Source organism: Neofelis nebulosa, chromosome 7 (assembly GCF_028018385.1).
Source record: "Neofelis nebulosa isolate mNeoNeb1 chromosome 7, mNeoNeb1.pri, whole genome shotgun sequence".
Taxonomy (NCBI): domain Eukaryota; kingdom Metazoa; phylum Chordata; class Mammalia; order Carnivora; family Felidae; genus Neofelis; species Neofelis nebulosa.
The window spans coordinates 91,497,438-91,511,659 of record NC_080788.1 but is presented as its reverse complement, the minus strand read 5'-3'; positions in this window follow the sequence as shown (position 1 = coordinate 91,511,659).

Below are 14,222 nucleotides of genomic sequence, written 5' to 3'. Positions count from 1 at the left end.
ATACATGCATTTTCATACTAACGGTATCTTTCAAATAAAATATTTTTTGTATTGATCAAGTTCAATATAACATTCTTTTTCTTTTATGATTAGTGTTTTTGGTGTCCTGTTTATGAAATCTGTGCTTTTATAATCAAGTCATATGAATTGTTTCTTATGTAATCTTTATCATTGGCTTTATGCTTAGGTATATATCCCACTTGAAGTTACTTTTTGTATATGGTGTGAAATATGAATTGAGATTTTTCTATATCAGGATCTAGATATTCCAGCACCTATTTTTTTTTTAATTTTTTTAACGTTTATTTATTTTCGAGACAGAGAGAGACAGAGCACGGGGGAGGGTCAGAGAGAGGGAGACACAGAATCTGAAACAGGCTCCAGGCTCTGAGCTGTCAGCACAGAGCCCCACGTGGGGCTCAAACTCACCAACCGTGAGATCATGACCTGAGCTGAAGTCGGCGGCTTAACCGACTGAGCCGCCCAGGCGCCCCAAATGTCAGGTATTTCTTAATTTTATTTCTTTTTAAGTATATCCTCTAGAAGTTATTTTAGTATTTTTGTCTGAAAATACATCCTTTAGAACAGTTTCTTTTTTAAAGTGGGTTCTGAGCATATGGAATCGCTGAGACCATTTTAGGAGGGCTTCTCAACTGTTTTCTGGCATTTTCATGCTTTCTTACTATGCCATCATTTGCAATGATGGTGCAAAGACAATGATGGGGATACCTTGGCAAAAATCAAGACATTGGCACCAAATTGTTGCAGAAGCCATTGTATTCTTCACTACAATACACTGCAGTAAATATTAAATGCTAGATTCGCTTAAAATGTTCTTGATACAGCATTCAGATATAAGCCTCAGTTTTCTCTTGAAACTACAAAAATGTTAACAATGTGCACAAATTAAGGCATTAACCAACAAATATAGAGAACAGAAGAGGATGGAATAGCAATAAAACTATGAAATTTAGAAAGCAGATAGATATGAGGGTGCCTGGCTGGCTTAGTGGGTTAATCATTGGACTCTTGATTTTGGCTTAGGTCATGATGTCCCAGTTTGTGAGACTGAGCCCCACTTTCAGCTCCGTGGTGATAGCTCGGAGCTTGCTTTGAATTTTCTCTCTTCTCTCTCTGCCCTTCTCTGATCTGCACATGCTCACTGTCACTCTCTCAAAATAAATAAATAAACTTAAGAAAAACACAATATAAAAAGAAAAAAGAAAGTAGATAGATATGTAGGAACTCCCTTAGGGAACGGTTTTTCTATCTTTCCTTTTCTTTCATGGCTTTGACAGTTTTGAAGGGAACTAGTCAGTTATTTTGTAGAATATTCTTTAATTTTGATATGTGTGTTTTCTGATAGTTAGTATGGAATTATTTATTTTGAGCAAGAACTTTAGAGTCAATGCACTCTTCTCAGTGCATAAATACATGATATCGATATGTTCTATTTTTGGTAATGTCAAATTTAATCACTTGGTTAAGGTGGTATCTGTGAGATTTATCTAAAATGTTATTATTTTCCTTTTGTATTTAATTATCTTGTGAGAAGATACTTAGGTTCTATGTAAATATCTTTTTTCTTTCTTACTTTTGACAACAGTTTTATCATACAATGAAGGATTTTGCCTGCAACGATTATTACTGTGATATTTGCCTAATGATGGTTTTCTATGTGTAATTATTTCTACACTTATTAATTGCAATTTTATTATAAGGAAAACCTATTTCTACTTCACAATTTATTTATTGATTGACTCAATTTTTTAATATTAGGAATAATTACTTTCTGGGTTCCACTTCAATTCTTTTTTTAAAAAAAATTTAATGTTTATTTATTTTTGAGAAATAGAGACACAGATTGTGAGTAGGAGAAGGGCAGAGAGAGAGGGAGACACAGAATCTGAAGCAGGCTCCAGGCTCTGAGCTATCAGCACACAGCCCCATGCGGGGCTTGAACCCACAGACTGCGAGATCATGACCTGAGCTGAAGTTGGCTGCCCTACCGACTAAAGCACGCAGGTGCCTCATATTCCATTTCAATTCTATCATTATTTTGTTGCCAAAATTGTTCCAGGTTTGGTCATTTGTTACCCCTTCAAATTTGATCCTGAATCCTTTATACATGTTTCCATCATTTTTGGAACACAGCACTACTTGCTAGCACTGTAAGATATTTTAATCTCATCATGTGTTTCATTGATCCAGCCCTGGAGATAAGTGTTTTCTCCAAAGAATCCTCATCAGTTATTTGAGAATGGCATTAGGCACTGTGCATATTCATTGCTACTGGCTTTTCTTGCCCTCTAGGCCCCTCAGTGGACACAACTAGGAAACATATGTATGTATAACACATTAACACATGTATGTATACACATCTACATTTATAGATCAATCCGTAGCTGGAGACAGAGAGAGATGGAGACAGAGCATGAATTTCTATGAATATCTCCAATTACAAGCCCAAACCACAGGGTTCATTCTAGCCTTCCTCTTTCCCTATTTGTTACGTTTTCTGCAACATGACTCTCATTATCTAGAACTTCATCTATTTCTTCATTCTAATACACACATAAACTAGTTTTAGAATTGTTAACCCATCCACCATGAGAAATAAATTTAACAAGTAGATCATAATATTTTTATACTTATTTTTGTCTTTAGTCATGTAGTCTACTCAAAATACTACTTGCCTACCTTTCTTAGGCTTATTCTTTTCTTCACCACTCCCTTTAGTGTGTATGGCATTCATTTGTAGTACATTAGGTTCATTTATTTTTTGTTTATATTCCATTTTAGGTTCCCACCCCATCCTGGCTGATTTTAATCATTTATGTATTTGGGGAAGTATGGGAAACATTAACACATTTCTAAGAAGCAGAGCTATATAAAAAGGGATAGTCAGATAAATCACTACTCTCATTCCTGATGCACTGTTTTCATTCCTTCATTCTTTCCACTCCATTCCACCTCACTCTGTAGGTAACCAATATTGTTATTTGCTGGTTTACTCTTCTTGAATTTGTTCTGCTCATTTTTTCTTGTATTCTATTTTTTTTTTCATTTAAGAAGGGAAGCATTCTATATATACCCCAGCTTTTTATGCCTTAACAATATATTCTGGAAATCACTCCACATCAGTTCCTAGAGATCTTCCTCATTCCTTACTATAGGTGCATAGTCCATTGTGTGGATATGTCATAGTTTATCAAAATACTATCCAATATGAACACTTAGATTATTTAAATTATTTGAAATCTCCTCCCAAAAGTATGCTGCAATGAATAATCTTTCATTGAGAATGTTTATTTTCATATTTTTGGAGATATATCATCATTGTAGATTCCTAGAGGTGGAATTGGTCTGTTGGGAAGAAGTGCATATGTAGGTTTCTTACCTATTGCCAAATTCCACTTGAGAGGGTAATACTGCTTTGTATTCTAACAAGCAATGTATAAGACTCTGTTTCTCCAGTAAAATGTATTGTCATAATTTTAAATTTTTCATTTTTGTAGATGAGATATCATATTTTACTAGTTTGATATGCATTTCTCTGTAAATTTGAAAATTTTTTTCATGTTATCACTCTAATACCTTTCATTGAATTGTATTTTCATATATTTTTATCACTTTCCTGTGTTTTTGATCCTCTTTCTTTAATTTTTAAGAGTTCTTTATTTGTTAGTAATATTAGTCCTCTTTCTGTGTCAAATGTTGCAAAGATTCTCTCTCAATATATGAGATTTTTTTTGTCTTTGTTTATGAGAGTTATGCTGCTGTTGTTTTTCCATTCATATTTTTGTGTCATCAAATTAATCAATTCTCAAAATCTTTGGATTTGAGACATACATAAGCATTCACCTATATTTTCTTCTAGTAGCTGTATGGATTTATTTTTTTAACATTTAGCTCCCTAATAAATTCATAATTAATCCCTGTGCATGATGTGATTCACAAAACTATTTTATCTTTTTTTTTTTCCAAATAGCTACACAGTTGCCCCAATACCATTTACTACAAAGCCCATTTTTGTCCCAGTGATTTGAGGATTTGAGTTGTTAACTTCATCATATGCTAAATTTCCATATGTACTGAGAACTATGCCTTTTCAGTTTTTTTTTTCCTATTCTGTACATATATTTGTAGCTTTAGTACAAGTACTGTTCTGTTCCTATTATTTTAAAATTACATATATATATACATATATTATACAACATATATTTAATTAGAAATGGAACTAATTTTGAAAGCCAACCCAACCAACTAACAAAAGCCAGAGAACAACTGTTTTTCTAAATTTAGGTAATGATATATTAAAACAGTGTTAAGAATATGTTAACAATGGACTTCTTTCTGTATTCATATGTTTTTCAAATGCCTTCCTGTTTCTAATCTGAAAGAGTGATGTGTATTCATTTTCAGAAGATATTTTCTCTTGTTTACATGATATCATTATTTAGAGCAACAGCAGCTGGTCTTACTGTGCTCACCTGTGCTAAAATTCTGAGCATATGGCAATTTGAACTGCAAGATTTATTTTTTAGACTGGATATAAATGCATATAAATGGACCTTTTGGAGAATAATAGAGCATAACACTCTCACTTCATTAGAATCAGTGGGACCAAATTATGTTTTTGCCATCCAACATTAGGGATTAAGGCCATGTCTGCACATGCAAACTGAAGGAATTAAGCAAATATCTGGATAATTTAAATGAAAAAGAAATGTTACCTTAAACAAAAGAATATTCTAAGAGGGTTTTTGGTAAAATCTATGGGTAACTGCCTTAGCTCTATTTGATTTAGCACTTGCAGACATAAAATCACAGAATATGTTTGTGTAGTTGGTTAATTTTATAAGTTAAATCTTTAATACTGGCTTATATATTTTGTTCTTATTGTTGTTGGAATTGTTGCTGGTATTTACACCAATTAAAATACACTGAATTTACTAAAATATATTCAGGGGAAGATAATATTAATTTTACTTGTGTATTATAAATTAAAATTAGTCTGTCATTTCCAGGCTTAAATCAGCTCAGAGTAGCAAGTTAAATTTCACATTCTCCTCAGTCTTTAGGAACATGCAACCCAGATGGGTAAGATAAAAGTTACAAAAAAACAAAAAAAAAAGTTTCTTTTCTTTTTTTAAGTTTTTAAGTTTTTAAATTTATTTTGAGAGAATGAGAGAGCAGGAAAGGGGCAGAGAGAAAGAGAGAGAGAGAGAGAGAGAGAGAGAGAGAGAGAATCCCAAGCAGGCTCCACACTGTCAGCATGGAGCCTGATGTGGGGCTCGAACTCATGAACCATGAGATGATAACCTGAGCTGAAATCAAGAGTCAGACGTTTAACTAACTGATGACCCAGGTGCCCCAAAAATGTTTTCGACTATTTTTTTTAATTTATTTTGAGAGAGAGACAGAGAAAGAGAGGGAAAGGGGCAGAGGGAGAGAAAGAGAGAGAATCCCAAGCGGGCTCCACACTGTCAGCACAGAGCCCAATGTGGGGCTTGAACCTGAGCCAAAACCAAGAGTCAGATGCTAAACCAAAGGAGCCATCCAGGGGCCCCTTTAACATTTAAAAATAATATATAATTAAATACTTTATTTATAAGAAAGAGTAAGTGACCAATATTTTATTTTCAAAGAATTGATATATTTATATATTAGATACGAATTTATATTTTGGCTTTTAGATATGTTATATAATTTCAGAGATTAGATTGGAGGTAGTCAAGCTTTAGAAAGTCAAAATTGGGATAGACTTAGAAGAATATGAAAATGGTATTTATTATTCATCTCAATTGTATTATTACATTTGAAATATAGAAAACCTTCCTTTTAAAAGCCAATGCTGACACTTTGAAAGTAAAATATATTCACATATCTTCTCCAAACATAATATATTCTGCCAAGTCAGAATTACATTTCTTGTGCAGCTAAATTGTTTGGATGTTTTTTTTTTTATGGTCAGATATGCCCTTGCATCACTTTTGTTTTATAGTAATCAAGAATATGTATTACTTTATGATGCATTATGTTTTGAGCAAGGAATAGATAAAAGGAAAACAGATTTCACTGAGTCTGAGATGCTTAACGATTTAAGAGGTAAGTGTTTTGCTTATAATGAATTAATGTTAGCCTAAGGAAAAAAAAACTATGGCTGATAGTGACCCCTTTCACTCACTATTAGAGGTTGAAAACAGTTGTCAAGTTGTCTACTTGCTACTGCTGAACCAAAAGAAAAGATTGATATTTGCCACATCATACCTCTGCTTGATCAGAGGCAACCAAGTTGCATGCATGGAGAAACAAGCTGATATTCTAATAAAACCATGGTATTTCACTTGAAGTCAATATCAAAGTCTGCTTTAGGTTTTAAGATGTAACATACTGCTTAAAGACTGTGTATTAGTTATCTAGTGCTACATATAAAAATTATCCCCAAAATTAAGCACCTAAAGCAACAACAAACCTTTCTCATCACACAGTTCCTTTAGGACAGGAGTTCCACAGCTTAGCTCAGTGGTTCTGGCATAGGTTCTCTCATGAGGTATACTAAAAGAGAAAATACTCAAAATCTTGGGGCTCCTGGGTGGCTCAGTCGGTTAAGCATTTAACTTCGATTCAGGTCATAATCTCAGTTTGTGTGTTCAAGCCCCAAGTCAGGCTCTGTGCCAGCAGTTCAGAGCCTGGAGCCTACTTTGGATTCTGTGTCTCCCTCTCTCTCTGCCTTTCCCTTGCTTGTGCTCTCTTTCTGTCTCAAAAAATGAATAAACATTTAAATTTTTAAAAATTAAAAATTTTAAGAGTTTATTTGAACAAAACTCAATTAGAATTGGGCAACACCCAATCTAACAAATAGAAAGGAGCTTTAAGGAGCTGTACAAAATGAAAGACATATAGGTAGAAAGGAGTAAGCACAGGAAGTTATACTAGGCAAAAAAGTGGGCTCCTTGTAGCAATGTGACTTTCTTTTAGGGAATGACAGGAGGTTATCAGGCAGATTATCCAACTAATGCTGATAAGGCAATTCCTGATAATCTGGTTTAAGATTCCATCCTGGGAAAGCCAAAATTGTGATTAAGTCTTGGTTTGCTGATGTGGAATTTAGCATAAGTAACTCCATTTTGGACCTGTTGTCTAGTTTTTAACAGATTGTTGTCAAGATATAGACAAGCCTAGGGTGCCTCAGTGACTGTCAGTTAAGTGTCTCACTCTTGATTTTGGCTCAGGTCATTATCTCACGATTGTGAAATCTAGCCCTGCATTGGGCTCTGCACTGACAGATTCGAGTCTGCTTGGGATTCTCTCTCTCTCTCTCTCTCTCTCTCTCTCTCTCTCTCTCTCTCTTTCTCTCTCTCTGTCCCTACCCCATCTCTTCAAAATAAATAAGCATTAAAAAAAAAATACAAAAAAAAAAGATATGGACAATCCTGGGCTATATTCATGTGAAAGCTTGATTGAGCGTGAAGATCCACTTTCAAAATGGCTTACTAAAATGGTTAGGAAATTGATGCTGGCTGTCCTTGAGAAACATTAGCTACTGTCATGTGGACCTTTCTGCTGGGCTACTTGAGGGTTTCCACAATATATCAATTGGCTTCTTCAGAGCGAGTGGTCCACTCTAAGACAGCAGGGCAGAAGCCACTAAGGGCTACTTTGACCTTGCCTCTTGTCTTTCATTTCTTCAATATTCCATTAGTTATACAGGTGAGAACTATCCAAAGTAGTGGGGACTACACAATGGTGTGAATAGTAGTGGAGAAGGATCAATGGGGGTCTTGGAAATTGCCTTCTTCAGCTTGAGTCTTCAAGAAATCAGTGTCATTATAAAATTTCTCTATTCCTCATAGGAGAAAAATTTAAAAACCCCAAAACAATAACTTTTCTTTTTTTTTTTAAATAACTTTTCATTATTGTTTTAATTAAAAGTAGATAACCACAAAGGGGTGCCTGGGTGGCGCAGTCGGTTGGGCGTCCAACTTCAGCCAGGTCACGATCTCGCGGTCCGTGAGTTCGAGCCCCACGTCAGGCTCTGGGCTGATGGCTCAGAGCCTGGAGCCTGTTTCCGATTCTGTGTCTCCCTCTCTCTCTGCCCCTCCCCCGTTCATGCTCTGTCTCTCTCTGTCCCAAAAATAAATAAATGTTGAAAAAAAAAAAAGTAGATAACCACTGATCACATGCTTAATAATACAGTGTTTTCTGAAATAGTAACATGGTAAGAGATAATAAAGTAATTTACAAGATTTCTATTTCAATTAATTGTACATTTAGGAGTCTACTGTTTATAAAAATATACAGCTCTAGGAATAAAAATTTTGCCCACTGAAATACACACACATTGCCTCTATACCATAGCTTCCCTACTTGATTAGAACTTCTATGAAGGCAAGTTGTCTTTTATCAGTGCATTACCAGTATCACCTACATATTGTTATACTCAGAAGACACACCATAAATGTTAAATCATATTCAAGTTTTAGTATGCATTTTCTGAGAACAAATACATTAACATTCATGCTGGTCTTGCTAAGATGTGTTGGCATTTGATAGCATGCCTACACAGATATAAATACAAACAATATCTCAATGCCTGGATTTTGTCGCTTCAACACTGATTTGGAGGTAGGTAAGTCTTATCCTAAGCAAATTATGGAGTAGGCAAAGTATTCTTTACTGCACTGATCTTTTCCAACTCTTGGTTCATTTTTCCTTTCATGGTAATCTCTCTCTTTAGTTGAGCTTAGAATTCATCTAAGGTGAAGAATTGTTTTGCCCAGAGTCTTCCTAATATCAAGCACTGTGTCTTTCATCAAAGGCTGAAAGGATCTGACAGATCTATTTTGTGAGCCTTTTGCATTCTCAGGGGGCTCTTTTTTTCTTCCCCAGGGGTGATTTTTCCTCTTCAGATACCCAGTGTTCCCTTTTCTTTAGCTACCTCTTTTGAACAAAGAGAAACACTGTCACTCTATCTGTCATGTTCACTTGTTAATTGATGGATTTTTCTTTGAAATAAAATAGTTGCTGCCAATGTATTACCTAAACCAGACAGTGCACTTCAAATGTTTCATCTCTGAGCGGTAAGTCTGATAGAACCCTTTTAAGCATTCCTGACAGCCAGAGGAAGGTATTAGAAAAGGTTCTTCCAAGGTATTTCAAGCCAATAGACACATACCCAGAAATAGCTTAGCTTGGACTTCAGAAAGACCATCCTGGCCACCACAGCAGCCAAAGGGCCTAAGTTACAACCTCTTTAAATGCCAGGACATTACCTACCCTGTCTACCTCACATGGGTGTGTCTGGAAAATTCACTTCGTACAGACTTTCTTGTGCCATCACATCTTTTTGTTTTGCTGGTCAATATGTAGGTACCTTGCCGTCTCCTCTTTTGGACATAGATCATTTTTCTATGATTTTTAAACATCCTCTCCCTCTTTCTAAGTTGCAGATACATAATTTCTTTCTTTTCTTGATTATTTCTACTTCCGGTGTTGAAGTTTTGCTGGGATGTGACATATCTTCTTTATTAATAGATGCAATTGCACTATGTAATTTATGAAAATAAATTATAAATATACAATGCCTAATAATTAATCAATCAATCAGAAACAATTTTTTTCCTGGATTTTTCCCCTATAAAACTAGCAAACATGATAAATGGGAATTATTATGTGGTATGATAAATATTATAATGCAAAGGAGATGAAAAAATGATAAAATTTTATACCAGGTTTTAAATTCAAGTGAGGTAAAAAAATTAGACCCAGATTCTTGCCTAAGTGGGCACAGCCAAATGTTAGAGCATTAGGGCTTGAAATACCACAAATAACTGCCAATCAGGTCCTCGATAATTTTCAAAGTATCTATGATTTCATATGGGGAATGGTGAGCAAGAGATCCTTAACTGAGTATAAACACATGTAGAGAGAAAGGCCAGGAAAGGGAAAAACAAAATGAATAATGAGCCAATGAGTCTGAAACAGTGGGGCTTGAGAACTCTTGAGAAGCCTTGAGAAGGCTTGAGAAGGCTTGAGAAGCCTAAGTGTATCTGTGAAGCAACACAATGAGAGTATACTTTGTGCCAAGCTCTGTGCTAGGGTCCTACCCTCTCAGAATTTACAGTACAATAGAAATACAAAGAACCCAGAGATATAATCAGTCATAATACTATCTGACATTTTAACATAGTGAACAAAAAAAAAAGATTGGAAGAAAATATTTCTAACATAAATTATTTTTAGAAGCATTTGAAGAGCAAATTATGTGTGTACAAACCAAATTATCAAAGCATTAAAAGCAAGGCATCCAAAAAAGGGAAGCAATATCAGATATATTAGCAAGCACTCTGTTATGTTTTAAGCCCTCTTTAATACAATAACCAATGTCTGTGTTTTACTTCAATATAAGAAAAGTGGCAGTCTTACAGGTAATCATTTTTCACATATGAAAGTATACAATCCCGATCAACTGTTTGCTGTAACCAGAGAGGGACTTAACTAACTTGACCACTGCTAAACATGCTTGTATTCTAATTTACATCTATCAGGGTATTGTGAGCACTCCCCTAACCTGGGTAACTCTTAGCACCATTTCCAAGGGTGCTATTCCCTTCCTGTCATGCAGTACAGGCTGACTGCCCATCATACGTTTGGATGTTGTTCATCAGGGCAGGGAACAGTAGGAATTGTACTCTTGTTGTCTACTCAAAAGTGAGGACCATCAGGAACTAACATTCTCTCCACTGTGAGGGGAGGGCATAGAAAGAAGAAAAACAAAGAGTAGAGCAATACTGCCAAACTTTTCTATGATGATGAAAATGTTCAAACTTCGTGCTGCCCAACACAGCAGTTACTAACTACATGTGGCTATTGGACCCTTAAGGTGATGAGTGAGAATAAGAATCTGAATTTTTAACTTTATTTAATTTTTTTATCAGTTTGCATTCAAATTTTTTTTTTAATTTTTTTTTTTTCAACGTTTTTTATTTATTTTTGGGACAGAGAGAGACAGAGCATGAACGGGGGAGGGGCAGAGAGAGAGGGAGACACAGAATCGGAAACAGGCTCCAGGCTCCGAGCCATCAGCCCAGAGCCTGACGCGGGGCTCGAACTCACGGGCCGCGAGATCGTGACCTGGCTGAAGTCGGACGCTTAACCGACTGCGCCACCCAGGCGCCCCGCATTCAAATTTTTTTTAACGTTTATTTATTTTTGAGACAGAGAGAGACAGAGTGTGAACAGGGGAGGGGCAGAGAGAGAGGGAGACACAGAATCTGAAACAGGCTCCAGGCTCTGGGCTGTCAGCACAGAGCCTGACACGGGGCTCGAACTCACAGACCATGAGATCATGACCTGAGCCGAAGTCGGATGCTTAACCGACTGAGCCACCCAGGTGCCCCTATCAGTTTGCATTCAAATAGCTGACATAACTATTAGTTACCTTATTGGGCAGTGCAGTTCTAAAGATATTAAATACATAAAAACATGATTCCCTAAATGTGGTCTAGGGATGTCTGATAACCTTTTAGGGAGACATAAGATCAAAACTATTTTCTATAAAGTTACTAAGAGGTTACTTGCTTTTTTACTTCCATGCTTTCACAGTGGCATTTTCCAGAGGCTACATAACATATGGTATGCAATGGACTGAATAACACGATAGGTTTGAGAATCCAACTGTCTTTTCTTAAACCAGAGACAAAAAAACAGAAAAAATACAAAATAATGGTACTTTCTATTTTTTCAAAAAAAATTATATTTTATATTATATTTTATATTGTATAAATATTTTATAAATTATATTTTATATTTTATGTAGTTATATTTAATAAAGTATCTGTTAACATGATTCATGTAATTTTAATACAATTAAATATATGTTTAAAATTATCACTTTTAATTTCTAATATGGTAAATATCAGTAGCTATAGCTCACATAAGCAAATCTCTTTGGGGCCCACAATAATTGTCAAGAATATAAGAGGGTCCTGCGACTCAAAATTTGAGCATTGCTGGAGGAAGCAACCCAATAATTTGACTGCCTCTCTTGAGAGGAAAATTCCTTGAATGTTGAACAAAGTTTTGAGAATCTTTTGCATTGAATGATCCTTTGATGATGATTAAAAGTAGTCCATAACACTTTTTTTTAATGTTTATTTATTTTTGAGAGAGACAGAGACAGTGTGAGCTGGGGAGGGGCAGAGAGAGAGGGAGACACAGAATCCAAAGCAGGCCCCAAGCTCTGAGCTGTCAGCATAGAGCCCAACACGGGACTCAAACTCACAAACCATGAGATCATGACTTGAGCTGAAGTCGGACGCTTAACCAACTGAGCCACACAAGCACCTCAGTTCAAAACACTTTTAAATGCTTCCCATAGCAATAAGTAATCAATTTCTCCTCCTTGGTCAGACTATATCTTTAAAAAGAGCACTTTTCCCACATCAGCCCTGCTAGTCTGGAAGATTTCAAGCATACAGAGGATGAAATTATTTTTTTAATACCAGTAAACTTCCCAGCATTAGAATATCTGGTTTTAATGAACAAAAGTTAATGCATACTAATTTGAGAGATTTGCAGGCAGATCTGTATCATATGTAGCTAGAACACTATGATGTGCAATATTTTGCACTGAATAGTTCCTATACAACTAACACTGTTGACCATGTGCCACCACCATGAGCCAGAAAAACCACACCCTTTTTAACGATAGCCTCCTTTGTCTCCCCAAGGAAACAAAGCCATTATATAAGGAATATTCTTTGAATCATCATTTGCTTTAACTGCACCTTTATGAGGTTCCAAATTACTTCACAAAATACTCCATTAAATGAATTAAATATTCTATTCTTCCTAAGAAGAACTGTCTTTAGTGAACACTTATACAACTCTCTTAACAGCCAAATTGTTGCTTTCCACCTGTGTCTAGAGCTCCGAATATGCCCACCGAGCTCCATGCTCAGTAGGAGTTCAGGGTTATAGAACATGCAGCTCTTGTTGATCCATCTGGAGGAGGAGCCTCTAGACATCAATCTCATCAGTATGACACTGCCCTTAGATGTGAGCAAGAGGCAACTATCCTGGGTTTTGCAGTATAAAAAGTCCTATTTTGGACTTTCTCTGACCAACTCCCCAGCCCTATTCCCAAGGCAAAAATGAGTTGCGAGGTCAAGGGATGCATCAGTTCTGAGAACATACTCCCCGCTTCTAGATCATGTATACTGAAGGCCTCAGAATTCTTTGCACACATGACCCAAACCTTGTTTCTATGACCTGTTCTGGCCTCTACCCTGGGTCTTTATTCCCAAAGATGTATGTGTTCCCTAGTCCCAAGGAATATCCAGGAAATCAGAAGTGTATAAGGTTTGAATACAGAGCTTAGATGTTCAAGCTAAAGTATCCATAAAAACACATAAACGGCCTTCTGTGTGCAATACAGAACTAGAAGTGTGAAGAGAAGGGGTCAGGGTGAAAATGAAAAGCACATTTTATATTTTGCTTGATTGGAAACTTTTGATATCAATACATTACTATTTGCACCTCCATTTGTACTCTTGCCATGAGCCCCAGAAATGTTAGGAATAGGCCTGAGTCTTACTTTTCTCTTTGAGAGAGATTATGACTCTATCATTCACAGTAGTTCACATCTATTCACCAGACAAGGAATCAGTGAGCTGAGAAATTGGGGCAATAGAAAATCAACATCCATAGATTTCAGGTGTGACAAATAATGACTAAAATTTTAGTTCACTAAAGAGAAAAAATATTGTTATCTCTTAGAATCTGGGAATTACATGCTGCAGAGACTTATTATCAATTCACTTAGAAAAAGTACGTATACTACTTATATGTATTTTTGAAAGGCTTTGAATAAAAAAACTAAAATTTATAGATAGGTCAGTCGACAATTACCCTATCAATCAATAAAAGGCATAGTCTTATTTTTTTCCTAAATTCTTATATATAGCTCCTCTTCTAAGCCGTCTAATTTGGCACCTCAGCTGGCTGATAGGCAGCTGTATACAAATGCATGTTAATTCATCAAATGTCTTTTCACTCTCTTTGCACTCCCAGGTGCAGGGAATGAAGGCAGAAAAATGGTCTGCTTTTATGTTTTTCCCTAACTGGCTAATAACCGTTTTTAGATATTTTATTTTATTTTATTTTTTTATTATTTTTTTTTTTTATTTATTTTTGGGACAGAGAGAGACAGAGCA